This window comes from Cucumis melo, chromosome 12 (assembly GCF_025177605.1).
Source record: "Cucumis melo cultivar AY chromosome 12, USDA_Cmelo_AY_1.0, whole genome shotgun sequence".
Classification (NCBI taxonomy): domain Eukaryota; kingdom Viridiplantae; phylum Streptophyta; class Magnoliopsida; order Cucurbitales; family Cucurbitaceae; genus Cucumis; species Cucumis melo.
In genome coordinates this window covers 3778825-3799949 of record NC_066868.1, presented here as the reverse complement: position 1 = coordinate 3799949, position 21125 = coordinate 3778825, and the positions used below count along the sequence as shown (strand labels likewise).

The window sequence follows — 21125 nt, the reverse complement described above, 5'->3', positions numbered from 1 at the left end:
CGGAATGCGCAGAAAATGCATATAAGCCATGTCGGCCAGAATCTCCCACGCATGCTCGACCGGTCGGAACGGCCACCGGGACCCGCACGAGCGTGTGCATGAGCATACGAGCCGGGGCGGCTGCACGACTTGAAAACACGGTGGGAGAAAGAAACAAAATGGTAGGATTGAAAAAAATAATAATAAAAAAAATAGAAAAAGGGGTGCAACACGAGGACTTCCCAAGTGGTCACCCAACTTAGTACTACTCTCGCCCAAGCACGCTTAACTGCGGAGTTCTGATGGGATCCGGTGCATTAGTGCTGGTTTGATCACACCCATCACGGAATGCGCAGAAAATGCATATAAGCCATGTCGGCCAGAATCTCCCACGCATGCTCGACCGGTCGGAACGGCCACCGGGACCCGCACGAGCGTGTGCATGAGCATACGAGCCGGGGCGGCTGCACGACTTGAAAACACGGTGGGAGAAAGAAACAAAATGGTAGGATTGAAAAAAATAATAATAAAAAAAATAGAAAAAGGGGTGCAACACGAGGACTTCCCAAGTGGTCACCCAACTTAGTACTACTCTCGCCCAAGCACGCTTAACTGCGGAGTTCTGATGGGATCCGGTGCATTAGTGCTGGTATGATCGCACCCATCACGGAATGCGCAGAAAATGCATATAAGCCATGTCGGCCAGAATCTCCCACGCATGCTCGACCGGTCGGAACGGCCACCGGGACCCGCACGAGCGTGTGCATGAGCATACGAGCCGGGGCGGCTGCACGACTTGAAAACACGGTGGGAGAAAGAAACAAAATGGTAGGATTGAAAAAAATAATAATAAAAAAAATAGAAAAAGGGGTGCAACACGAGGACTTCCCAAGTGGTCACCCAACTTAGTACTACTCTCGCCCAAGCACGCTTAACTGCGGAGTTCTGATGGGATCCGGTGCATTAGTGCTGGTATGATCGCACCCATCACGGAATGCGCAGAAAATGGATATAAGCCATGTCGGCCAGAATCTCCCACACATGCTCGACCGGTCGGAACGGCCACCGGGACCCGCACGAGCGTGTGCATGAGCATACGAGCCGGGGCGGCTGCACGACTTGAAAACACGGTGGGAGAAAGAAACAAAATGGTAGGATTGAAAAAAATAATAATAAAAAAAATAGAAAAAGGGGTGCAACACGAGGACTTCCCAAGTGGTCACCCAACTTAGTACTACTCTCGCCCAAGCACGCTTAACTGCGGAGTTCTGATGGGATCCGGTGCATTAGTGCTGGTTTGATCACACCCATCACGGAATGCGCAGAAAATGCATATAAGCCATGTCGGCCAGAATCTCCCACGCATGCTCGACCGGTCGGAACGGCCACCGGGACCCGCACGAGCGTGTGCATGAGCATACGAGCCGGGGCGGCTGCACGACTTGAAAACACGGTGGGAGAAAGAAACAAAATGGTAGGATTGAAAAAAATAATAATAAAAAAAATAGAAAAAGGGGTGCAACACGAGGACTTCCCAAGTGGTCACCCAACTTAGTACTACTCTCGCCCAAGCACGCTTAACTGCGGAGTTCTGATGGGATCCGGTGCATTAGTGCTGGTATGATCGCACCCATCACGGAATGCGCAGAAAATGCATATAAGCCATGTCGGCCAGAATCTCCCACGCATGCTCGACCGGTCGGAACGGCCACCGGGACCCGCACGAGCGTGTGCATGAGCATACGACCCGGGGCGGCTGCACGACTTGAAAACACGGTGGGAGAAAGAAACAAAATGGTAGGATTGAAAAAAATAATAATAAAAAAAATAGAAAAAGGGGTGCAACACGAGGACTTCCCAAGTGGTCACCCAACTTAATACTACTCTCGCCCAAGCACGCTTAACTGCGGAGTTCTAATGGGATCCGGTGCATTAGTGCTGGTATGATCGCACCCATCACGGAATGCGCAGAAAATGCATATAAGCCATGTCGGCCAGAATCTCCCACGCATGCTCGACCGGTCGGAACGGCCACCGGGACCCGCACGAGCGTGTGCATGAGCATACGAGCCGGGGCGGCTGCACGACTTGAAAACACGGTGGGAGAAAGAAACAAAATGGTAGGATTGAAAAAAATAATAATAAAAAAAATAGAAAAAGGGGTGCAACACGAGGACTTCCCAAGTGGTCACCCAACTTAATACTACTCTCGCCCAAGCACGCTTAACTGCGGAGTTCTGATGGGATCCGGTGCATTAGTGCTGGTATGATCGCACCCATCACGGAATGCGCAGAAAATGCATATAAGTCATGTCGGCCAGAATCTCCCACGCATGCTCGACCGGTCGGAACGGCCACCGGGACCCGCACGAGCGTGTGCATGAGCATACGAGCCGGGGCGGCTGCACGACTTGAAAACACGGTGGGAGAAAGAAACAAAATGGTAGGATTGAAAAAAATAATAATAAAAAAAATAGAAAAAGGGGTGCAACACGAGGACTTCCCAAGTGGTCACCCAACTTAGTACTACTCTCGCCCAAGCACGCTTAACTGCGGAGTTCTGATGGGATCCGGTGCATTAGTGCTGGAATGATCGCACCCATCACGGAATGCGCAGAAAATGCATATAAGCCATGTCGGCCAGAATCTCCCACGCATGCTCGACCGGTCGGAACGGCCACCGGGACCCGCACGAGCGTGTGCATGAGCATACGAGCCGATGCGGCTGCACGACTTGAAAACACGGTGGGAGAAAGAAACAAAATGGTAGGATTGAAAAAAATAATAATAAAAAAAATAGAAAAAGGGGTGCAACACGAGGACTTCCCAAGTGGTCACCCAACTTAGTACTACTCTCGCCCAAGCACGCTTAACTGCGGAGTTCTGATGGGATCCGGTGCATTAGTGCTGGTATGATCGCACCCATCACGGAATGCGCAGAAAATGCATATAAGCCATGTCGGCCAGAATCTCCCACGCATGCTCGACCGGTCGGAACGGCCACCGGGACCCGCACGAGCGTGTGCATGAGCATACGAGCCGGGGCGGCTGCACGACTTGAAAACACGGTGGGAGAAAGAAACAAAATGGTAGGATTGAAAAAAATAATAATAAAAAAAATAGAAAAAGGGGTGCAACACGAGGACTTCCCAAGTGGTCACCCAACTTAGTACTACTCTCGCCCAAGCACGCTTAACTGCGGAGTTCTGATGGGATCCGGTGCATTAGTGCTGGTATGATCGCACCCATCACGGAATGCGCAGAAAATGCATATAAGCCATGTCGGCCAGAATCTCCCACGCATGCTCGACCGGTCGGAACGGCCACCGGGACCCGCACGAGCGTGTGCATGAGCATACGACCCGGGGCGGCTGCACGACTTGAAAACACGGTGGGAGAAAGAAACAAAATGGTAGGATTGAAAAAAATAATAATAAAAAAAATAGAAAAAGGGGTGCAACACGAGGACTTCCCAAGTGGTCACCCAACTTAGTACTACTCTCGCCCAAGCATGCTTAACTGCGGAGTTCTGATGGGATCCGGTGCATTAGTGCTGGTATGATCGCACCCATCACGGAATGCGCAGAAAATGCATATAAGCCATGTCGGCCAGAATCTCCCACGCATGCTCGACCGGTCGGAACGGCCACCGGGACCCGCACGAGCGTGTGCATGAGCATACGAGCCGGGGCGGCTGCACGACTTGAAAACACGGTGGGAGAAAGAAACAAAATGGTAGGATTGAAAAAAATAATAAGAAAAAAAATAGAAAAAGGGGTGCAACACGAGGACTTCCCAAGTGGTCACCCAACTTAGTACTACTCTCGCCCAAGCACGCTTAACTGCGGAGTTCTGATGGGATCCGGTGCATTAGTGCTGGTATGATCGCACCCATCACGGAATGCGCAGAAAATGCATATAAGCCATGTCGGCCAGAATCTCCCACGCATGCTCGACCGGTCGGAACGGCCACCGGGACCCGCACGAGCGTGTGCATGAGCATACGAGCCGGGGCGGCTGCACGACTTGAAAACACGGTGGGAGAAAGAAACAAAATGGTAGGATTGAAAAAAATAATAATAAAAAAAATAGAAAAAGGGGTGCAACACGAGGACTTCCCAAGTGGTCACCCAACTTAGTACTACTCTCGCCCAAGCACGCTTAACTGCGGAGTTCTGATGGGATCCGGTGCATTAGTGCTGGTATGATCGCACCCATCACGGAATGCGCAGAAAATGCATATAAGCCATGTCGGCCAGAATCTCCCACACATGCTCGACCGGTCGGAACGGCCACCGGGACCCGCACGAGCGTGTGCATGAGCATACGAGCCGGGGCGGCTGCACGACTTGAAAACACGGTGGGAGAAAGAAACAAAATGGTAGGATTGAAAAAAATAATAATAAAAAAAATAGAAAAAGGGGTGCAACACGAGGACTTCCCAAGTGGTCACCCAACTTAGTACTACTCTCGCCCAAGCACGCTTAACTGCGGAGTTCTGATGGGATCCGGTGCATTAGTGCTGGTTTGATCACACCCATCACGGAATGCGCAGAAAATGCATATAAGCCATGTCGGCCAGAATCTCCCACGCATGCTCGACCGGTCGGAACGGCCACCGGGACCCGCACGAGCGTGTGCATGAGCATACGAGCCGGGGCGGCTGCACGACTTGAAAACACGGTGGGAGAAAGAAACAAAATGGTAGGATTGAAAAAAATAATAATAAAAAAAATAGAAAAAGGGGTGCAACACGAGGACTTCCCAAGTGGTCACCCAACTTAGTACTACTCTCGCCCAAGCACGCTTAACTGCGGAGTTCTGATGGGATCCGGTGCATTAGTGCTGGTATGATCGCACCCATCACGGAATGCGCAGAAAATGCATATAAGCCATGTCGGCCAGAATCTCCCACGCATGCTCGACCGGTCGGAACGGCCACCGGGACCCGCACGAGCGTGTGCATGAGCATACGACCCGGGGCGGCTGCACGACTTGAAAACACGGTGGGAGAAAGAAACAAAATGGTAGGATTGAAAAAAATAATAATAAAAAAAATAGAAAAAGGGGTGCAACACGAGGACTTCCCAAGTGGTCACCCAACTTAATACTACTCTCGCCCAAGCACGCTTAACTGCGGAGTTCTAATGGGATCCGGTGCATTAGTGCTGGTATGATCGCACCCATCACGGAATGCGCAGAAAATGCATATAAGCCATGTCGGCCAGAATCTCCCACGCATGCTCGACCGGTCGGAACGGCCACCGGGACCCGCACGAGCGTGTGCATGAGCATACGAGCCGGGGCGGCTGCACGACTTGAAAACACGGTGGGAGAAAGAAACAAAATGGTAGGATTGAAAAAAATAATAATAAAAAAAATAGAAAAAGGGGTGCAACACGAGGACTTCCCAAGTGGTCACCCAACTTAATACTACTCTCGCCCAAGCACGCTTAACTGCGGAGTTCTGATGGGATCCGGTGCATTAGTGCTGGTATGATCGCACCCATCACGGAATGCGCAGAAAATGCATATAAGTCATGTCGGCCAGAATCTCCCACGCATGCTCGACCGGTCGGAACGGCCACCGGGACCCGCACGAGCGTGTGCATGAGCATACGAGCCGGGGCGGCTGCACGACTTGAAAACACGGTGGGAGAAAGAAACAAAATGGTAGGATTGAAAAAAATAATAATAAAAAAAATAGAAAAAGGGGTGCAACACGAGGACTTCCCAAGTGGTCACCCAACTTAGTACTACTCTCGCCCAAGCACGCTTAACTGCGGAGTTCTGATGGGATCCGGTGCATTAGTGCTGGAATGATCGCACCCATCACGGAATGCGCAGAAAATGCATATAAGCCATGTCGGCCAGAATCTCCCACGCATGCTCGACCGGTCGGAACGGCCACCGGGACCCGCACGAGCGTGTGCATGAGCATACGAGCCGATGCGGCTGCACGACTTGAAAACACGGTGGGAGAAAGAAACAAAATGGTAGGATTGAAAAAAATAATAATAAAAAAAATAGAAAAAGGGGTGCAACACGAGGACTTCCCAAGTGGTCACCCAACTTAGTACTACTCTCGCCCAAGCACGCTTAACTGCGGAGTTCTGATGGGATCCGGTGCATTAGTGCTGGTATGATCGCACCCATCACGGAATGCGCAGAAAATGCATATAAGCCATGTCGGCCAGAATCTCCCACGCATGCTCGACCGGTCGGAACGGCCACCGGGACCCGCACGAGCGTGTGCATGAGCATACGAGCCGGGGCGGCTGCACGACTTGAAAACACGGTGGGAGAAAGAAACAAAATGGTAGGATTGAAAAAAATAATAATAAAAAAAATAGAAAAAGGGGTGCAACACGAGGACTTCCCAAGTGGTCACCCAACTTAGTACTACTCTCGCCCAAGCACGCTTAACTGCGGAGTTCTGATGGGATCCGGTGCATTAGTGCTGGTATGATCGCACCCATCACGGAATGCGCAGAAAATGCATATAAGCCATGTCGGCCAGAATCTCCCACGCATGCTCGACCGGTCGGAACGGCCACCGGGACCCGCACGAGCGTGTGCATGAGCATACGACCCGGGGCGGCTGCACGACTTGAAAACACGGTGGGAGAAAGAAACAAAATGGTAGGATTGAAAAAAATAATAATAAAAAAAATAGAAAAAGGGGTGCAACACGAGGACTTCCCAAGTGGTCACCCAACTTAGTACTACTCTCGCCCAAGCATGCTTAACTGCGGAGTTCTGATGGGATCCGGTGCATTAGTGCTGGTATGATCGCACCCATCACGGAATGCGCAGAAAATGCATATAAGCCATGTCGGCCAGAATCTCCCACGCATGCTCGACCGGTCGGAACGGCCACCGGGACCCGCACGAGCGTGTGCATGAGCATACGAGCCGGGGCGGCTGCACGACTTGAAAACACGGTGGGAGAAAGAAACAAAATGGTAGGATTGAAAAAAATAATAAGAAAAAAAATAGAAAAAGGGGTGCAACACGAGGACTTCCCAAGTGGTCACCCAACTTAGTACTACTCTCGCCCAAGCACGCTTAACTGCGGAGTTCTGATGGGATCCGGTGCATTAGTGCTGGTATGATCGCACCCATCACGGAATGCGCAGAAAATGCATATAAGCCATGTCGGCCAGAATCTCCCACGCATGCTCGACCGGTCGGAACGGCCACCGGGACCCGCACGAGCGTGTGCATGAGCATACGAGCCGGGGCGGCTGCACGACTTGAAAACACGGTGGGAGAAAGAAACAAAATGGTAGGATTGAAAAAAATAATAATAAAAAAAATAGAAAAAGGGGTGCAACACGAGGACTTCCCAAGTGGTCACCCAACTTAGTACTACTCTCGCCCAAGCACGCTTAACTGCGGAGTTCTGATGGGATCCGGTGCATTAGTGCTGGTATGATCGCACCCATCACGGAATGCGCAGAAAATGCATATAAGCCATGTCGGCCAGAATCTCCCACACATGCTCGACCGGTCGGAACGGCCACCGGGACCCGCACGAGCGTGTGCATGAGCATACGAGCCGGGGCGGCTGCACGACTTGAAAACACGGTGGGAGAAAGAAACAAAATGGTAGGATTGAAAAAAATAATAATAAAAAAAATAGAAAAAGGGGTGCAACACGAGGACTTCCCAAGTGGTCACCCAACTTAGTACTACTCTCGCCCAAGCACGCTTAACTGCGGAGTTCTGATGGGATCCGGTGCATTAGTGCTGGTTTGATCACACCCATCACGGAATGCGCAGAAAATGCATATAAGCCATGTCGGCCAGAATCTCCCACGCATGCTCGACCGGTCGGAACGGCCACCGGGACCCGCACGAGCGTGTGCATGAGCATACGAGCCGGGGCGGCTGCACGACTTGAAAACACGGTGGGAGAAAGAAACAAAATGGTAGGATTGAAAAAAATAATAATAAAAAAAATAGAAAAAGGGGTGCAACACGAGGACTTCCCAAGTGGTCACCCAACTTAGTACTACTCTCGCCCAAGCACGCTTAACTGCGGAGTTCTGATGGGATCCGGTGCATTAGTGCTGGTATGATCGCAGCCATCACGGAATGCGCAGAAAATGCATATAAGCCATGTCGGCCAGAATCTCCCACGCATGCTCGACCGGTCGGAACGGCCACCGGGACCCGCACGAGCGTGTGCATGAGCATACGACCCGGGGCGGCTGCACGACTTGAAAACACGGTGGGAGAAAGAAACAAAATGGTAGGATTGAAAAAAATAATAATAAAAAAAATAGAAAAAGGGGTGCAACACGAGGACTTCCCAAGTGGTCACCCAACTTAATACTACTCTCGCCCAAGCACGCTTAACTGCGGAGTTCTAATGGGATCCGGTGCATTAGTGCTGGTATGATCGCACCCATCACGGAATGCGCAGAAAATGCATATAAGCCATGTCGGCCAGAATCTCCCACGCATGCTCGACCGGTCGGAACGGCCACCGGGACCCGCACGAGCGTGTGCATGAGCATACGAGCCGGGGCGGCTGCACGACTTGAAAACACGGTGGGAGAAAGAAACAAAATGGTAGGATTGAAAAAAATAATAATAAAAAAAATAGAAAAAGGGGTGCAACACGAGGACTTCCCAAGTGGTCACCCAACTTAATACTACTCTCGCCCAAGCACGCTTAACTGCGGAGTTCTGATGGGATCCGGTGCATTAGTGCTGGTATGATCGCACCCATCACGGAATGCGCAGAAAATGCATATAAGTCATGTCGGCCAGAATCTCCCACGCATGCTCGACCGGTCGGAACGGCCACCGGGACCCGCACGAGCGTGTGCATGAGCATACGAGCCGGGGCGGCTGCACGACTTGAAAACACGGTGGGAGAAAGAAACAAAATGGTAGGATTGAAAAAAATAATAATAAAAAAAATAGAAAAAGGGGTGCAACACGAGGACTTCCCAAGTGGTCACCCAACTTAGTACTACTCTCGCCCAAGCACGCTTAACTGCGGAGTTCTGATGGGATCCGGTGCATTAGTGCTGGAATGATCGCACCCATCACGGAATGCGCAGAAAATGCATATAAGCCATGTCGGCCAGAATCTCCCACGCATGCTCGACCGGTCGGAACGGCCACCGGGACCCGCACGAGCGTGTGCATGAGCATACGAGCCGATGCGGCTGCACGACTTGAAAACACGGTGGGAGAAAGAAACAAAATGGTAGGATTGAAAAAAATAATAATAAAAAAAATAGAAAAAGGGGTGCAACACGAGGACTTCCCAAGTGGTCACCCAACTTAGTACTACTCTCGCCGAAGCACGCTTAACTGCGGAGTTCTGATGGGATCCGGTGCATTAGTGCTGGTATGATCGCACCCATCACGGAATGCGCAGAAAATGCATATAAGCCATGTCGGCCAGAATCTCCCACGCATGCTCGACCGGTCGGAACGGCCACCGGGACCCGCACGAGCGTGTGCATGAGCATACGAGCCGGGGCGGCTGCACGACTTGAAAACACGGTGGGAGAAAGAAACAAAATGGTAGGATTGAAAAAAATAATAATAAAAAAAATAGAAAAAGGGGTGCAACACGAGGACTTCCCAAGTGGTCACCCAACTTAGTACTACTCTCGCCCAAGCACGCTTAACTGCGGAGTTCTGATGGGATCCAGTGCATTAGTGCTGGTTTGATCACACCCATCACGGAATGCGCAGAAAATGCATATAAGCCATGTCGGCCAGAATCTCCCACGCATGCTCGACCGGTCGGAACGGCCACCGGGACCCGCACGAGCGTGTGCATGAGCATACGAGCCGGGGCGGCTGCACGACTTGAAAACACGGTGGGAGAAAGAAACAAAATGGTAGGATTGAAAAAAATAATAATAAAAAAAATAGAAAAAGGGGTGCAACACGAGGACTTCCCAAGTGGTCACCCAACTTAGTACTACTCTCGCCCAAGCACGCTTAACTGCGGAGTTCTGATGGGATCCGGTGCATTAGTGCTGGTATGATCGCACCCATCACGGAATGCGCAGAAAATGCATATAAGCCATGTCGGCCAGAATCTCCCACGCATGCTCGACCGGTCGGAACGGCCACCGGGACCCGCACGAGCGTGTGCATGAGCATACGACCCGGGGCGGCTGCACGACTTGAAAACACGGTGGGAGAAAGAAACAAAATGGTAGGATTGAAAAAAATAATAATAAAAAAAATAGAAAAAGGGGTGCAACACGAGGACTTCCCAAGTGGTCACCCAACTTAGTACTACTCTCGCCCAAGCATGCTTAACTGCGGAGTTCTGATGGGATCCGGTGCATTAGTGCTGGTATGATCGCACCCATCACGGAATGCGCAGAAAATGCATATAAGCCATGTCGGCCAGAATCTCCCACGCATGCTCGACCGGTCGGAACGGCCACCGGGACCCACACGAGCGTGTGCATGAGCATACGAGCCGGGGCGGCTGCACGACTTGAAAACACGGTGGGAGAAAGAAACAAAATGGTAGGATTGAAAAAAATAATAATAAAAAAAATAGAAAAAGGGGTGCAACACGAGGACTTCCCAAGTGGTCACCCAACTTAGTACTACTCTCGCCCAAGCACGCTTAACTGCGGAGTTCTGATGGGATCCGGTGCATTAGTGCTGGTATGATCGCACCCATCACGGAATGCGCAGAAAATGCATATAAGCCATGTCGGCCAGAATCTCCCACGCATGCTCGACCGGTCGGAACGGCCACCGGGACCCGCACGAGCGTGTGCATGAGCATACGAGCCGGGGCGGCTGCACGACTTGAAAACACGGTGGGAGAAAGAAACAAAATGGTAGGATTGAAAAAAATAATAATAAAAAAAATAGAAAAAGGGGTGCAACACGAGGACTTCCCAAGTGGTCACCCAACTTAGTACTACTCTCGCCCAAGCACGCTTAACTGCGGAGTTCTGATGGGATCCGGTGCATTAGTGCTGGTTTGATCACACCCATCACGGAATGCGCAGAAAATGCATATAAGCCATGTCGGCCAGAATCTCCCACGCATGCTCGACCGGTCGGAACGGCCACCGGGACCCGCACGAGCGTGTGCATGAGCATACGAGCCGGGGCGGCTGCACGACTTGAAAACACGGTGGGAGAAAGAAACAAAATGGTAGGATTGAAAAAAATAATAATAAAAAAAATAGAAAAAGGGGTGCAACACGAGGACTTCCCAAGTGGTCACCCAACTTAGTACTACTCTCGCCCAAGCACGCTTAACTGCGGAGTTCTAATGGGATCCGGTGCATTAGTGCTGGTATGATCGCACCCATCACGAAATGCGCAGAAAATGCATATAAGCCATGTCGGCCAGAATCTCCCACGCATGCTCGACCGGTCGGAACGGCCACCGGGACCCGCACGAGCGTGTGCATGAGCATACGAGCCGGGGCGGCTGCACGACTTGAAAACACGGTGGGAGAAAGAAACAAAATGGTAGGATTGAAAAAAATAATAATAAAAAAAATAGAAAAAGGGGTGCAACACGAGGACTTCCCAAGTGGTCACCCAACTTAATACTACTCTCGCCCAAGCACGCTTAACTGCGGAGTTCTGATGGGATCCGGTGCATTAGTGCTGGTATGATCGCACCCATCACGGAATGCGCAGAAAATGCATATAAGTCATGTCGGCCAGAATCTCCCACGCATGCTCGACCGGTCGGAACGGCCACCGGGACCCGCACGAGCGTGTGCATGAGCATACGAGCCGGGGCGGCTGCACGACTTGAAAACACGGTGGGAGAAAGAAACAAAATGGTAGGATTGAAAAAAATAATAATAAAAAAAATAGAAAAAGGGGTGCAACACGAGGACTTCCCAAGTGGTCACCCAACTTAGTACTACTCTCGCCCAAGCATGCTTAACTGCGGAGTTCTGATGGGATCCGGTGCATTAGTGCTGGTATGATCGCACCCATCACGGACTGCGCAGAAAATTCATATAAGCCATGTCGGCCAGAATCTCCCACGCATGCTCGACCGGTCGGAACGGCCACCGGGACCCGCACGAGCGTGTGCATGAGCATACGAGCCGGGGCGGCTGCACGACTTGAAAACACGGTGGGAGAAAGAAACAAAATGGTAGGATTGAAAAAAATAATAAGAAAAAAAATAGAAAAAGGGGTGCAACACGAGGACTTCCCAAGTGGTCACCCAACTTAGTACAACTCTCGCCCAAGCACGCTTAACTACGGAGTTCTGATGGGATCCGGTGCATTAGTGCTGGTATGATCGCACCCATCACGGAATGCGCAGAAAATGCATATAAGCCATGTCGGCCAGAATCTCCCACGCATGCTCGACCGGTCGGAACGGCCACCGGGACCCGCACGAGCGTGTGCATGAGCATACGAGCCGGGGCGGCTGCACGACTTGAAAACACGGTGGGAGAAAGAAACAAAATGGTAGGATTGAAAATAATAATAATAAAAAAAATAGAAAAAGGGGTGCAACACGAGGACTTCCCAAGTGGTCACCCAACTTAGTACTACTCTCGCCCAAGCACGCTTAACTGCGGAGTTCTGATGGGATCCGGTGCATTAGTGCTGGTATGATCGCACCCATCACGGAATGCGCAGAAAATGCATATAAGCCATGTCGGCCAGAATCTCCCACACATGCTCGACCGGTCGGAACGGCCACCGGGACCCGCACGAGCGTGTGCATGAGCATACGAGCCGGGGCGGCTGCACGACTTGAAAACACGGTGGGAGAAAGAAACAAAATGGTAGGATTGAAAAAAATAATAATAAAAAAAATAGAAAAAGGGGTGCAACACGAGGACTTCCCAAGTGGTCACCCAACTTAGTACTACTCTCGCCCAAGCACGCTTAACTGCGGAGTTCTGATGGGATCCGGTGCATTAGTGCTGGTATGATCGCACCCATCACGGAATGCGCAGAAAATGCATATAAGCCATGTCGGCCAGAATCTCCCACGCATGCTCGACCGGTCGGAACGGCCACCGGGACCCGCACGAGCGTGTGCATGAGCATACGAGCCGGGGCGGCTGCACGACTTGAAAACACGGTGGGAGAAAGAAACAAAATGGTAGGATTGAAAAAAATAATAATAAAAAAAATAGAAAAAGGGGTGCAACACGAGGACTTCCCAAGTGGTCACCCAACTTAGTACTACTCTCGCCCAAGCACGCTTAACTGCGGAGTTCTGATGGGATCCGGTGCATTAGTGCTGGTTTGATCGCACCCATCACGGAATGCGCAGAAAATGCATATAAGCCATGTCGGCCAGAATCTCCCACGCATGCTCGACCGGTCGGAACGGCCACCGGGACCCGCACGAGCGTGTGCATGAGCATACGAGCCGGGGCGGCTGCACGACTTGAAAACACGGTGGGAGAAAGAAACAAAATGGTAGGATTGAAAAAAATAATAATAAAAAAAATAGAAAAAGGGGTGCAACACGAGGACTTCCCAAGTGGTCACCCAACTTAGTACTACTCTCGCCCAAGCACGCTTAACTGCGGAGTTCTGATGGGATCCGGTGCATTAGTGCTGGAATGATCGCACCCATCACGGAATGCGCAGAAAATGCATATAAGCCATGTCGGCCAGAATCTCCCACGCATGCTCGACCGGTCGGAACGGCCACCGGGACCCGCACGAGCGTGTGCATGAGCATACGAGCCGATGCGGCTGCACGACTTGAAAACACGGTGGGAGAAAGAAACAAAATGGTAGGATTGAAAAAAATAATAATAAAAAAAATAGAAAAAGGGGTGCAACACGAGGACTTCCCAAGTGGTCACCCAACTTAGTACTACTCTCGCCCAAGCACGCTTAACTGCGGAGTTCTGATGGGATCCGGTGCATTAGTGCTGGTATGATCGCACCCATCACGGAATGCGCAGAAAATGCATATAAGCCATGTCGGCCAGAATCTCCCACGCATGCTCGACCGGTCGGAACGGCCACCGGGACCCGCACGAGCGTGTGCATGAGCATACGAGCCGGGGCGGCTGCACGACTTGAAAACACGGTGGGAGAAAGAAACAAAATGGTAGGATTGAAAAAAATAATAATAAAAAAAATAGAAAAAGGGGTGCAACACGAGGACTTCCCAAGTGGTCACCCAACTTAGTACTACTCTCGCCCAAGCACGCTTAACTGCGGAGTTCTGATGGGATCCGGTGCATTAGTGCTGGTTTGATCACACCCATCACGGAATGCGCAGAAAATGCATATAAGCCATGTCGGCCAGAATCTCCCACGCATGCTCGACCGGTCGGAACGGCCACCGGGACCCGCACGAGCGTGTGCATGAGCATACGAGCCGGGGCGGCTGCACGACTTGAAAACACGGTGGGAGAAAGAAACAAAATGGTAGGATTGAAAAAAATAATAATAAAAAAAATAGAAAAAGGGGTGCAACACGAGGACTTCCCAAGTGGTCACCCAACTTAGTACTACTCTCGCCCAAGCACGCTTAACTGCGGAGTTCTGATGGGATCCGGTGCATTAGTGCTGGTATGATCGCACCCATCACGGAATGCACAGAAAATGCATATAAGCCATGTCGGCCAGAATCTCCCACGCATGCTCGACCGGTCGGAACGGCCACCGGGACCCGCACGAGCGTGTGCATGAGCATACGACCCGGGGCGGCTGCACGACTTGAAAACACGGTGGGAGAAAGAAACAAAATGGTAGGATTGAAAAAAATAATAATAAAAAAAATAGAAAAAGGGGTGCAACACGAGGACTTCCCAAGTGGTCACCCAACTTAGTACTACTCTCGCCCAAGCACGCTTAACTGCGGAGTTCTGATGGGATCCAGTGCATTAGTGCTGGTTTGATCACACCCATCACGGAATGCGCAGAAAATGCATATAAGCCATGTCGGCCAGAATCTCCCACGCATGCTCGACCGGTCGGAACGGCCACCGGGACCCGCACGAGCGTGTGCATGAGCATACGAGCCGGGGCGGCTGCACGACTTGAAAACACGGTGGGAGAAAGAAACAAAATGGTAGGATTGAAAAAAATAATAATAAAAAAAATAGAAAAAGGGGTGCAACACGAGGACTTCCCAAGTGGTCACCCAACTTAGTACTACTCTCGCCCAAGCACGCTTAACTGCGGAGTTCTGATGGGATCCGGTGCATTAGTGCTGGTATGATCGCACCCATCACGGAATGCGCAGAAAATGCATATAAGCCATGTCGGCCAGAATCTCCCACGCATGCTCGACCGGTCGGAACGGCCACCGGGACCCGCACGAGCGTGTGCATGAGCATACGAGCCGGGGCGGCTGCACGACTTGAAAACACGGTGGGAGAAAGAAACAAAATGGTAGGATTGAAAAAAATAATAATAAAAAAAATAGAAAAAGGGGTGCAACACGAGGACTTCCCAAGTGGTCACCCAACTTAGTACTACTCTCGCCCAAGCACGCTTAACTGCGGAGTTCTGATGGGATCCGGTGCATTAGTGCTGGTATGATCGCACCCATCACGGAATGCGCAGAAAATGCATATAAGCCATGTCGGCCAGAATCTCCCACGCATGCTCGACCGGTCGGAACGGCCACCGGGACCCGCACGAGCGTGTGCATGAGCATACGAGCCGGGGCGGCTGCACGACTTGAAAACACGGTGGGAGAAAGAAACAAAATGGTAGGATTGAAAAAAATAATAATAAAAAAAATAGAAAAAGGGGCGCAACACGAGGACTTCCCAAGTGGTCACCCAACTTAGTACTACTCTCGCCCAAGCACGCTTAACTGCGGAGTTCTGATGGGATCCGGTGCATTAGTGCTGGTATGATCGCACCCATCACGGAATGCGCAGAAAATGCATATAAGCCATGTCGGCCAGAATCTCCCACGCATGCTCGACCGGTCGGAACGGCCACCGGGACCCGCACGAGCGTGTGCATGAGCATACGAGCCGGGGCGGCTGCACGACTTGAAAACACGGTGGGAGAAAGAAACAAAATGGTAGGATTGAAAAAAATAATAATAAAAAAAATAGAAAAAGGGGTGCAACACGAGGACTTCCCAAGTGGTCACCCAACTTAGTACTACTCTCGCCCAAGCACGCTTAACTGCGGAGTTCTGATGGGATCCGGTGCATTAGTGCTGGTATGATCGCACCCATCACGGAATGCGCAGAAAATGCATATAAGCCATGTCGGCCAGAATCTCCCACGCATGCTCGACCGGTCGGAACGGCCACCGGGACCCGCACGAGCGTGTGCATGAGCATACGAGCCGGGGCGGCTGCACGACTTGAAAACACGGTGGGAGAAAGAAACAAAATGGTAGGATTGAAAAAAATAATAATAAAAAAAATAGAAAAAGGGGTGCAACACGAGGACTTCCCAAGTGGTCACCCAACTTAGTACTACTCTCGCCCAAGCACGCTTAACTGCGGAGTTCTGATGGGATCCGGTGCATTAGTGCTGGTTTGATCGCACCCATCACGGAATGCGCAGAAAATGCATATAAGCCATGTCGGCCAGAATCTCCCACGCATGCTCGACCGGTCGGAACGGCCACCGGGACCCGCACGAGCGTGTGCATGAGCATACGAGCCGGGGCGGCTGCACGACTTGAAAACACGGTGGGAGAAAGAAACAAAATGGTAGGATTGAAAAAAATAATAATAAAAAAAATAGAAAAAGGGGTGCAACACGAGGACTTCCCAAGTGGTCACCCAACTTAGTACTACTCTCGCCCAAGCACGCTTAACTGCGGAGTTCTGATGGGATCCGGTGCATTAGTGCTGGTATGATCGCACCCATCACAGGATGCGGAGAAAATGCATATAAGCCATGTCGGCCAGAATCTCCCACGCATGCTCGACCGGTCGGAACGGCCACCGGGACCCGCACGAGCGTGTGCATGAGCATACGAGCCGGGGCGGCTGCACGACTTGAAAACACGGTGGGAGAAAGAAACAAAATGGTAGGATTGAAAAAAATAATAATAAAAAAAATAGAAAAAGGGGTGCAACACGAGGACTTCCCAAGTGGTCACCCAACTTAGTACTACTCTCGCCCAAGCATGCTTAACTGCGGAGTTCTGATGGGATCCGGTGCATTAGTGCTGGTATGATCGCACCCATCACGGAATGCGCAGAAAATGCATATAAGCCATGTCGGTTAGAATCTCCCACGCATGCTCGACCGGTCGGAACGGCCACCGGGACCCGCACGAGCGTGTGCATGAGCATACGAGCCGGGGCGGCTGCACGACTTGAAAACACGGTGGGAGAAAGAAACAAAATGGTAGGATTGAAAAAAATAATAATAAAAAAAATAGAAAAAGGGGTGCAACACGAGGACTTCCCAAGTGGTCACCCAACTTAGTACTACTCTCGCCCAAGCACGCTTAACTGCGGAGTTCTGATGGGATCCGGTGCATTAGTGCTGGTATGATCGCACCCATCACGGAATGCGCAGAAAATGCATATAAGCCATGTCGGCCAGAATCTCCCACGCATGCTCGACCGGTCGGAACGGCCACCGGGACCCGCACGAGCGTGTGCATGAGCATACGAGCCGGGGCGGCTGCACGACTTGAAAACACGGTGGGAGAAAGAAACAAAATGGTAGGATTGAAAAAAATAATAATAAAAAAAATAGAAAAAGGGGTGCAACACGAGGACTTCCCAAGTGGTCACCCAACTTAGTACTACTCTCGCCCAAGCACGCTTAACTGCGGAGTTCTGATGGGATCCGGTGCATTAGTGCTGGTATGATCGCACCCATCACGGAATGCGCAGAAAATGCATATAAGCCATGTCGGCCAGAATCTCCCACGCATGCTCGACCGGTCGGAACGGCCACCGGGACCCGCACGAGCGTGTGCATGAGCATACGAGCCGGGGCGGCTGCACGACTTGAAAACACGGTGGGAGAAAGAAACAAAATGGTAGGATTGAAAAAAATAATAATAAAAAAAATAGAAAAAGGGGTGCAACACGAGGACTTCCCAGGTGGTCACCCAACTTAGTACTACTCTCGCCCAAGCACGCTTAACTGCGGAGTTCTGATGGGATCCGGTGCATTAGTGCTGGTATGATCGCACCCATCACGGAATGCGCAGAAAATGCATATAAGCCATGTCGGCCAGAATCTCCCACGCATGCTCGACCGGTCGGAACGGCCACCGGGACCCGCACGAGCGTGTGCATGAGCATACGAGCCGGGGCGGCTGCACGACTTGAAAACACGGTGGGAGAAAGAAACAAAATGGTAGGATTGAAAAAAATAATAATAAAAAAAATAGAAAAAGGGGTGCAACACGAGGACTTCCCAAGTGGTCACCCAACTTAGTACTACTCTCGCCCAAGCACGCTTAACTGCGGAGTTCTGATGGGATCCGGTGCATTAGTGCTGGTTTGATCGCACCCATCACGGAATGCGCAGAAAATGCATATAAGCCATGTCGGCCAGAATCTCCCACGCATGCTCGACCGGTCGGAACGGCCACCGGGACCCGCACGAGCGTGTGCATGAGCATACGAGCCGGGGCGGCTGCACGACTTGAAAACACGGTGGGAGAAAGAAACAAAATGGTAGGATTGAAAAAAATAATAATAAAAAAAATAGAAAAAGGGGTGCAACACGAGGACTTCCCAAGTGGTCACCCAACTTAGTACTACTCTCGCCCAAGCACGCTTAACTGCGGAGTTCTGATGGGATCCGGTGCATTAGTGCTGGTATGATCGCACCCATCACGGGATGCGCAGAAAATGCATATAAGCCATGTCGGCCAGAATCTCCCACGCATGCTCGACCGGTCGGAACGGCCACCGGGACCCGCACGAGCGTGTGCATGAGCATACGAGCCGGGGCGGCTGCACGACTTGAAAACACGGTGGGAGAAAGAAACAAAATGGTAGGATTGAAAAAAATAATAATAAAAAAAATAGAAAAAGGGGTGCAACACGAGGACTTCCCAAGTGGTCACCCAACTTAGTACTACTCTCGCCCAAGCATGCTTAACTGCGGAGTTCTGATGGGATCCGGTGCATTAGTGCTGGTATGATCGCACCCATCACGGAATGCGCAGAAAATGCATATAAGCCATGTCGGTTAGAATCTCCCACGCATGCTCGACCGGTCGGAACGGCCACCGGGACCCGCACGAGCGTGTGCATGAGCATACGAGCCGGGGCGGCTGCACGACTTGAAAACACGGTGGGAGAAAGAAACAAAATGGTAGGATTGAAAAAAATAATAATAAAAAAAATAGAAAAAGTGGTGCAACACGAGGACCTCCCAAGTGGTCACCCAACTTAGTACTACTCTCGCCCAAGCACGCTTAACTGCGGAGTTCTGATGGGATCCGGTGCATTAGTGCTGGTATGATCGCACCCATCATGGAATGCGCAGAAAATGCATATAAGCCATGTCGGCCAGAATCTCCCACGCATGCTCGACCGGTCGGAACGGCCACCGGGACCCGCACGAGCGTGTGCATGAGCATACGAGCCGGGGCGGCTGCACGACTTGAAAACACGGTGGGAGAAAGAAACAAAATGGTAGGATTGAAAAAAATAATAATAAAAAAAATAGAAAAAGGGGTGCAACACGAGGACTTCCCAAGTGGTCACCCGACTTAGTACTACTCTCGCCCAAGCACGCTTAACTGCAGAGTTCTGATGGGATCCGGTGCATTAGTGCTGGTATGATCGCACCCATCACGGAATGCGCAGAAAATGCATATAAGCCATGTCGGCCAGAATCTCCCACGCATGCTCGACCGGTCGGAACGGCCACCGGGACCCGCACGAGCGTGTGCATGAGCATACGAGCCGGGGCGGCTGCACGACTTGAAAACACGGTGGGAGAAAGAAACAAAATGGTAGGATTGAAAAAAATAATAATAAAAAAAATAGAAAAAGGGGTGCAACACGAGGACTTCCCAAGTGGTCACCCGACTTAGTACTACTCTCGCCCAAGCACGCTTAACTGCGGAGTTCTGATGGGATCCGGTGCATTAGTGCTGGTATGATCGCACCCATCACGAAATGCGCAGAAAATGCATATAAGCCATGTCGGCCAGAATCTCCCACGCATGCTCGACCGGTCGGAACGGCCACCGGGACCCGCACGAGCGTGTGCATGAGCATACGAGCCGGGGCGGCTGCACGACTTGAAAACACGGTGGGAGAAAGAAACAAAATGGTAGGATTGAAAAAAATAATAATAAAAAAAATAGAAAAAGGGGTGCAACACGAGGACTTCCCAAGTGGTCACCCAACTTAGTACTACTCTCGCCCAAGCACGCTTAACTGCGGAGTTCTGATGGGATCCGGTGCATTAGTGCTGGTATGATCGCACCCATCACGGAATGCGCAGAAAATGCATATAAGCCATGTCGGCCAGAATCTCCCACGCATGCTCGACCGGTCGGAACGGCCACCGGGACCCGCACGAGCGTGTGCATGAGCATACGAGCCGGGGCGGCTGCACGACTTGAAAACACGGTGGGAGAAAGAAACAAAATGGTAGGATTGAAAAAAATAATAATAAAAAAAATAGAAAAAGGGGTGCAACACGAGGACTTCCCAAGTGGTCACCCAACTTAGTACTACTCTCGCCCAAGCACGCTTAACTGCGGAGTTCTGATGGGATCCGGTGCATTAGTGCTGGTATGATCGCACCCATCACGGAATGCGCAGAAAATGCATATAAGCCATGTCGGCCAGAATCTCCCACGCATGCTCGACCGGTCGGAACGGCCACCGGGACCCGCACGAGCGTGTGCATGAGCATACGAGCCGGGGCGGCTGCACGACTTGAAAACACGGTGGGAGAAAGAAACAAAATGGTAGGATTGAAAAAAATAATAATAAAAAAAATAGAAAAAGGGGTGCAACACGAGGACTTCCCATGTGGTCACCCAACTTAGTACTACTCTCGCCCAAGCACGCTTAACTGCGGAGTTCTGATGGGATCCGGTGCATTAGTGCTGGTATGATCGCACCCATCACGGAATGCGCAGAAAATGCATATAAGCCATGTCGGCCAGAATCTCCCACGCATGCTCGACCGATCGGAACGGCCACCGGGACCCGCACGAGCGTGTGCATGAGCATACGACCCGGGGCGGCTGCACGACT

The 21125-nt window shown here is 51.2% G+C and overlaps 65 non-coding genes across 65 annotated transcripts; all 65 read right to left on the bottom strand.

Annotated features, from left to right (window-relative positions):
* Window positions 1–200: 200 nt before the first annotated feature.
* On the bottom strand, window positions 201–319 carry LOC127144827 (5S ribosomal RNA). Its single transcript, XR_007816615.1, has one exon. It is a non-coding gene; the product is annotated as a 5S ribosomal RNA (ribosomal RNA).
* A 204-nt stretch (window positions 320–523) lies between these two features.
* Window positions 524–642, bottom strand: LOC127145194 (5S ribosomal RNA). Its single transcript, XR_007816973.1, has one exon. It is a non-coding gene; the product is annotated as a 5S ribosomal RNA (ribosomal RNA).
* A 204-nt stretch (window positions 643–846) lies between these two features.
* On the bottom strand, window positions 847–965 carry LOC127145193 (5S ribosomal RNA). The gene has a single exon (XR_007816972.1). It is a non-coding gene; the product is annotated as a 5S ribosomal RNA (ribosomal RNA).
* Window positions 966–1169: 204 nt separating this feature from the next.
* LOC127144826 (5S ribosomal RNA) lies at window positions 1170–1288 on the bottom strand. The gene has a single exon (XR_007816614.1). It is a non-coding gene; the product is annotated as a 5S ribosomal RNA (ribosomal RNA).
* A 204-nt stretch (window positions 1289–1492) lies between these two features.
* Window positions 1493–1611, bottom strand: LOC127145192 (5S ribosomal RNA). Its single transcript, XR_007816971.1, has one exon. It is a non-coding gene; the product is annotated as a 5S ribosomal RNA (ribosomal RNA).
* Window positions 1612–1815: 204 nt separating this feature from the next.
* Window positions 1816–1934, bottom strand: LOC127144809 (5S ribosomal RNA). Its single transcript, XR_007816597.1, has one exon. It is a non-coding gene; the product is annotated as a 5S ribosomal RNA (ribosomal RNA).
* Window positions 1935–2138: 204 nt separating this feature from the next.
* LOC127144703 (5S ribosomal RNA) lies at window positions 2139–2257 on the bottom strand. The gene has a single exon (XR_007816491.1). It is a non-coding gene; the product is annotated as a 5S ribosomal RNA (ribosomal RNA).
* A 204-nt stretch (window positions 2258–2461) lies between these two features.
* LOC127144576 (5S ribosomal RNA) lies at window positions 2462–2580 on the bottom strand. The gene has a single exon (XR_007816364.1). It is a non-coding gene; the product is annotated as a 5S ribosomal RNA (ribosomal RNA).
* A 204-nt stretch (window positions 2581–2784) lies between these two features.
* LOC127145191 (5S ribosomal RNA) lies at window positions 2785–2903 on the bottom strand. The gene has a single exon (XR_007816970.1). It is a non-coding gene; the product is annotated as a 5S ribosomal RNA (ribosomal RNA).
* A 204-nt stretch (window positions 2904–3107) lies between these two features.
* Window positions 3108–3226, bottom strand: LOC127145190 (5S ribosomal RNA). The gene has a single exon (XR_007816969.1). It is a non-coding gene; the product is annotated as a 5S ribosomal RNA (ribosomal RNA).
* Window positions 3227–3430: 204 nt separating this feature from the next.
* Window positions 3431–3549, bottom strand: LOC127144767 (5S ribosomal RNA). Its single transcript, XR_007816555.1, has one exon. It is a non-coding gene; the product is annotated as a 5S ribosomal RNA (ribosomal RNA).
* Window positions 3550–3753: 204 nt separating this feature from the next.
* LOC127145189 (5S ribosomal RNA) lies at window positions 3754–3872 on the bottom strand. The gene has a single exon (XR_007816968.1). It is a non-coding gene; the product is annotated as a 5S ribosomal RNA (ribosomal RNA).
* Window positions 3873–4076: 204 nt separating this feature from the next.
* Window positions 4077–4195, bottom strand: LOC127145188 (5S ribosomal RNA). Its single transcript, XR_007816967.1, has one exon. It is a non-coding gene; the product is annotated as a 5S ribosomal RNA (ribosomal RNA).
* Window positions 4196–4399: 204 nt separating this feature from the next.
* LOC127144825 (5S ribosomal RNA) lies at window positions 4400–4518 on the bottom strand. The gene has a single exon (XR_007816613.1). It is a non-coding gene; the product is annotated as a 5S ribosomal RNA (ribosomal RNA).
* Window positions 4519–4722: 204 nt separating this feature from the next.
* Window positions 4723–4841, bottom strand: LOC127145187 (5S ribosomal RNA). Its single transcript, XR_007816966.1, has one exon. It is a non-coding gene; the product is annotated as a 5S ribosomal RNA (ribosomal RNA).
* A 204-nt stretch (window positions 4842–5045) lies between these two features.
* LOC127144807 (5S ribosomal RNA) lies at window positions 5046–5164 on the bottom strand. The gene has a single exon (XR_007816595.1). It is a non-coding gene; the product is annotated as a 5S ribosomal RNA (ribosomal RNA).
* A 204-nt stretch (window positions 5165–5368) lies between these two features.
* Window positions 5369–5487, bottom strand: LOC127144702 (5S ribosomal RNA). Its single transcript, XR_007816490.1, has one exon. It is a non-coding gene; the product is annotated as a 5S ribosomal RNA (ribosomal RNA).
* A 204-nt stretch (window positions 5488–5691) lies between these two features.
* Window positions 5692–5810, bottom strand: LOC127144575 (5S ribosomal RNA). Its single transcript, XR_007816363.1, has one exon. It is a non-coding gene; the product is annotated as a 5S ribosomal RNA (ribosomal RNA).
* Window positions 5811–6014: 204 nt separating this feature from the next.
* Window positions 6015–6133, bottom strand: LOC127145186 (5S ribosomal RNA). The gene has a single exon (XR_007816965.1). It is a non-coding gene; the product is annotated as a 5S ribosomal RNA (ribosomal RNA).
* Window positions 6134–6337: 204 nt separating this feature from the next.
* LOC127145185 (5S ribosomal RNA) lies at window positions 6338–6456 on the bottom strand. Its single transcript, XR_007816964.1, has one exon. It is a non-coding gene; the product is annotated as a 5S ribosomal RNA (ribosomal RNA).
* A 204-nt stretch (window positions 6457–6660) lies between these two features.
* Window positions 6661–6779, bottom strand: LOC127144766 (5S ribosomal RNA). The gene has a single exon (XR_007816554.1). It is a non-coding gene; the product is annotated as a 5S ribosomal RNA (ribosomal RNA).
* Window positions 6780–6983: 204 nt separating this feature from the next.
* On the bottom strand, window positions 6984–7102 carry LOC127145183 (5S ribosomal RNA). The gene has a single exon (XR_007816962.1). It is a non-coding gene; the product is annotated as a 5S ribosomal RNA (ribosomal RNA).
* Window positions 7103–7306: 204 nt separating this feature from the next.
* LOC127145182 (5S ribosomal RNA) lies at window positions 7307–7425 on the bottom strand. Its single transcript, XR_007816961.1, has one exon. It is a non-coding gene; the product is annotated as a 5S ribosomal RNA (ribosomal RNA).
* A 204-nt stretch (window positions 7426–7629) lies between these two features.
* On the bottom strand, window positions 7630–7748 carry LOC127144824 (5S ribosomal RNA). Its single transcript, XR_007816612.1, has one exon. It is a non-coding gene; the product is annotated as a 5S ribosomal RNA (ribosomal RNA).
* A 204-nt stretch (window positions 7749–7952) lies between these two features.
* LOC127144749 (5S ribosomal RNA) lies at window positions 7953–8071 on the bottom strand. Its single transcript, XR_007816537.1, has one exon. It is a non-coding gene; the product is annotated as a 5S ribosomal RNA (ribosomal RNA).
* A 204-nt stretch (window positions 8072–8275) lies between these two features.
* LOC127144806 (5S ribosomal RNA) lies at window positions 8276–8394 on the bottom strand. Its single transcript, XR_007816594.1, has one exon. It is a non-coding gene; the product is annotated as a 5S ribosomal RNA (ribosomal RNA).
* A 204-nt stretch (window positions 8395–8598) lies between these two features.
* On the bottom strand, window positions 8599–8717 carry LOC127144701 (5S ribosomal RNA). The gene has a single exon (XR_007816489.1). It is a non-coding gene; the product is annotated as a 5S ribosomal RNA (ribosomal RNA).
* A 204-nt stretch (window positions 8718–8921) lies between these two features.
* LOC127144573 (5S ribosomal RNA) lies at window positions 8922–9040 on the bottom strand. Its single transcript, XR_007816361.1, has one exon. It is a non-coding gene; the product is annotated as a 5S ribosomal RNA (ribosomal RNA).
* A 204-nt stretch (window positions 9041–9244) lies between these two features.
* On the bottom strand, window positions 9245–9363 carry LOC127144902 (5S ribosomal RNA). The gene has a single exon (XR_007816689.1). It is a non-coding gene; the product is annotated as a 5S ribosomal RNA (ribosomal RNA).
* Window positions 9364–9567: 204 nt separating this feature from the next.
* On the bottom strand, window positions 9568–9686 carry LOC127144912 (5S ribosomal RNA). The gene has a single exon (XR_007816699.1). It is a non-coding gene; the product is annotated as a 5S ribosomal RNA (ribosomal RNA).
* Window positions 9687–9890: 204 nt separating this feature from the next.
* LOC127145181 (5S ribosomal RNA) lies at window positions 9891–10009 on the bottom strand. Its single transcript, XR_007816960.1, has one exon. It is a non-coding gene; the product is annotated as a 5S ribosomal RNA (ribosomal RNA).
* A 204-nt stretch (window positions 10010–10213) lies between these two features.
* LOC127144765 (5S ribosomal RNA) lies at window positions 10214–10332 on the bottom strand. Its single transcript, XR_007816553.1, has one exon. It is a non-coding gene; the product is annotated as a 5S ribosomal RNA (ribosomal RNA).
* A 204-nt stretch (window positions 10333–10536) lies between these two features.
* Window positions 10537–10655, bottom strand: LOC127145180 (5S ribosomal RNA). Its single transcript, XR_007816959.1, has one exon. It is a non-coding gene; the product is annotated as a 5S ribosomal RNA (ribosomal RNA).
* Window positions 10656–10859: 204 nt separating this feature from the next.
* LOC127144823 (5S ribosomal RNA) lies at window positions 10860–10978 on the bottom strand. The gene has a single exon (XR_007816611.1). It is a non-coding gene; the product is annotated as a 5S ribosomal RNA (ribosomal RNA).
* A 204-nt stretch (window positions 10979–11182) lies between these two features.
* LOC127145472 (5S ribosomal RNA) lies at window positions 11183–11301 on the bottom strand. Its single transcript, XR_007817254.1, has one exon. It is a non-coding gene; the product is annotated as a 5S ribosomal RNA (ribosomal RNA).
* Window positions 11302–11505: 204 nt separating this feature from the next.
* LOC127144700 (5S ribosomal RNA) lies at window positions 11506–11624 on the bottom strand. The gene has a single exon (XR_007816488.1). It is a non-coding gene; the product is annotated as a 5S ribosomal RNA (ribosomal RNA).
* Window positions 11625–11828: 204 nt separating this feature from the next.
* LOC127144764 (5S ribosomal RNA) lies at window positions 11829–11947 on the bottom strand. The gene has a single exon (XR_007816552.1). It is a non-coding gene; the product is annotated as a 5S ribosomal RNA (ribosomal RNA).
* A 204-nt stretch (window positions 11948–12151) lies between these two features.
* On the bottom strand, window positions 12152–12270 carry LOC127144615 (5S ribosomal RNA). The gene has a single exon (XR_007816403.1). It is a non-coding gene; the product is annotated as a 5S ribosomal RNA (ribosomal RNA).
* A 204-nt stretch (window positions 12271–12474) lies between these two features.
* LOC127145179 (5S ribosomal RNA) lies at window positions 12475–12593 on the bottom strand. Its single transcript, XR_007816958.1, has one exon. It is a non-coding gene; the product is annotated as a 5S ribosomal RNA (ribosomal RNA).
* Window positions 12594–12797: 204 nt separating this feature from the next.
* Window positions 12798–12916, bottom strand: LOC127145178 (5S ribosomal RNA). The gene has a single exon (XR_007816957.1). It is a non-coding gene; the product is annotated as a 5S ribosomal RNA (ribosomal RNA).
* A 204-nt stretch (window positions 12917–13120) lies between these two features.
* On the bottom strand, window positions 13121–13239 carry LOC127144640 (5S ribosomal RNA). Its single transcript, XR_007816428.1, has one exon. It is a non-coding gene; the product is annotated as a 5S ribosomal RNA (ribosomal RNA).
* Window positions 13240–13443: 204 nt separating this feature from the next.
* LOC127144572 (5S ribosomal RNA) lies at window positions 13444–13562 on the bottom strand. The gene has a single exon (XR_007816360.1). It is a non-coding gene; the product is annotated as a 5S ribosomal RNA (ribosomal RNA).
* A 204-nt stretch (window positions 13563–13766) lies between these two features.
* On the bottom strand, window positions 13767–13885 carry LOC127145177 (5S ribosomal RNA). Its single transcript, XR_007816956.1, has one exon. It is a non-coding gene; the product is annotated as a 5S ribosomal RNA (ribosomal RNA).
* A 204-nt stretch (window positions 13886–14089) lies between these two features.
* LOC127144822 (5S ribosomal RNA) lies at window positions 14090–14208 on the bottom strand. The gene has a single exon (XR_007816610.1). It is a non-coding gene; the product is annotated as a 5S ribosomal RNA (ribosomal RNA).
* Window positions 14209–14412: 204 nt separating this feature from the next.
* LOC127145176 (5S ribosomal RNA) lies at window positions 14413–14531 on the bottom strand. Its single transcript, XR_007816955.1, has one exon. It is a non-coding gene; the product is annotated as a 5S ribosomal RNA (ribosomal RNA).
* Window positions 14532–14735: 204 nt separating this feature from the next.
* On the bottom strand, window positions 14736–14854 carry LOC127144911 (5S ribosomal RNA). Its single transcript, XR_007816698.1, has one exon. It is a non-coding gene; the product is annotated as a 5S ribosomal RNA (ribosomal RNA).
* A 204-nt stretch (window positions 14855–15058) lies between these two features.
* Window positions 15059–15177, bottom strand: LOC127145175 (5S ribosomal RNA). Its single transcript, XR_007816954.1, has one exon. It is a non-coding gene; the product is annotated as a 5S ribosomal RNA (ribosomal RNA).
* Window positions 15178–15381: 204 nt separating this feature from the next.
* LOC127145174 (5S ribosomal RNA) lies at window positions 15382–15500 on the bottom strand. The gene has a single exon (XR_007816953.1). It is a non-coding gene; the product is annotated as a 5S ribosomal RNA (ribosomal RNA).
* A 204-nt stretch (window positions 15501–15704) lies between these two features.
* On the bottom strand, window positions 15705–15823 carry LOC127144551 (5S ribosomal RNA). Its single transcript, XR_007816339.1, has one exon. It is a non-coding gene; the product is annotated as a 5S ribosomal RNA (ribosomal RNA).
* Window positions 15824–16027: 204 nt separating this feature from the next.
* On the bottom strand, window positions 16028–16146 carry LOC127145172 (5S ribosomal RNA). The gene has a single exon (XR_007816951.1). It is a non-coding gene; the product is annotated as a 5S ribosomal RNA (ribosomal RNA).
* A 204-nt stretch (window positions 16147–16350) lies between these two features.
* On the bottom strand, window positions 16351–16469 carry LOC127144639 (5S ribosomal RNA). Its single transcript, XR_007816427.1, has one exon. It is a non-coding gene; the product is annotated as a 5S ribosomal RNA (ribosomal RNA).
* A 204-nt stretch (window positions 16470–16673) lies between these two features.
* Window positions 16674–16792, bottom strand: LOC127145171 (5S ribosomal RNA). Its single transcript, XR_007816950.1, has one exon. It is a non-coding gene; the product is annotated as a 5S ribosomal RNA (ribosomal RNA).
* Window positions 16793–16996: 204 nt separating this feature from the next.
* Window positions 16997–17115, bottom strand: LOC127144762 (5S ribosomal RNA). Its single transcript, XR_007816550.1, has one exon. It is a non-coding gene; the product is annotated as a 5S ribosomal RNA (ribosomal RNA).
* A 204-nt stretch (window positions 17116–17319) lies between these two features.
* LOC127145170 (5S ribosomal RNA) lies at window positions 17320–17438 on the bottom strand. The gene has a single exon (XR_007816949.1). It is a non-coding gene; the product is annotated as a 5S ribosomal RNA (ribosomal RNA).
* Window positions 17439–17642: 204 nt separating this feature from the next.
* Window positions 17643–17761, bottom strand: LOC127145169 (5S ribosomal RNA). The gene has a single exon (XR_007816948.1). It is a non-coding gene; the product is annotated as a 5S ribosomal RNA (ribosomal RNA).
* Window positions 17762–17965: 204 nt separating this feature from the next.
* Window positions 17966–18084, bottom strand: LOC127144914 (5S ribosomal RNA). Its single transcript, XR_007816701.1, has one exon. It is a non-coding gene; the product is annotated as a 5S ribosomal RNA (ribosomal RNA).
* Window positions 18085–18288: 204 nt separating this feature from the next.
* Window positions 18289–18407, bottom strand: LOC127144638 (5S ribosomal RNA). Its single transcript, XR_007816426.1, has one exon. It is a non-coding gene; the product is annotated as a 5S ribosomal RNA (ribosomal RNA).
* Window positions 18408–18611: 204 nt separating this feature from the next.
* Window positions 18612–18730, bottom strand: LOC127145168 (5S ribosomal RNA). The gene has a single exon (XR_007816947.1). It is a non-coding gene; the product is annotated as a 5S ribosomal RNA (ribosomal RNA).
* A 204-nt stretch (window positions 18731–18934) lies between these two features.
* On the bottom strand, window positions 18935–19053 carry LOC127144761 (5S ribosomal RNA). The gene has a single exon (XR_007816549.1). It is a non-coding gene; the product is annotated as a 5S ribosomal RNA (ribosomal RNA).
* Window positions 19054–19257: 204 nt separating this feature from the next.
* Window positions 19258–19376, bottom strand: LOC127144855 (5S ribosomal RNA). The gene has a single exon (XR_007816643.1). It is a non-coding gene; the product is annotated as a 5S ribosomal RNA (ribosomal RNA).
* Window positions 19377–19580: 204 nt separating this feature from the next.
* Window positions 19581–19699, bottom strand: LOC127144884 (5S ribosomal RNA). The gene has a single exon (XR_007816671.1). It is a non-coding gene; the product is annotated as a 5S ribosomal RNA (ribosomal RNA).
* A 204-nt stretch (window positions 19700–19903) lies between these two features.
* Window positions 19904–20022, bottom strand: LOC127144692 (5S ribosomal RNA). Its single transcript, XR_007816480.1, has one exon. It is a non-coding gene; the product is annotated as a 5S ribosomal RNA (ribosomal RNA).
* A 204-nt stretch (window positions 20023–20226) lies between these two features.
* On the bottom strand, window positions 20227–20345 carry LOC127145167 (5S ribosomal RNA). The gene has a single exon (XR_007816946.1). It is a non-coding gene; the product is annotated as a 5S ribosomal RNA (ribosomal RNA).
* Window positions 20346–20549: 204 nt separating this feature from the next.
* On the bottom strand, window positions 20550–20668 carry LOC127145166 (5S ribosomal RNA). Its single transcript, XR_007816945.1, has one exon. It is a non-coding gene; the product is annotated as a 5S ribosomal RNA (ribosomal RNA).
* Window positions 20669–20872: 204 nt separating this feature from the next.
* Window positions 20873–20991, bottom strand: LOC127145095 (5S ribosomal RNA). The gene has a single exon (XR_007816874.1). It is a non-coding gene; the product is annotated as a 5S ribosomal RNA (ribosomal RNA).
* Between the last annotated feature and the right edge of the window lie 134 nt (window positions 20992–21125).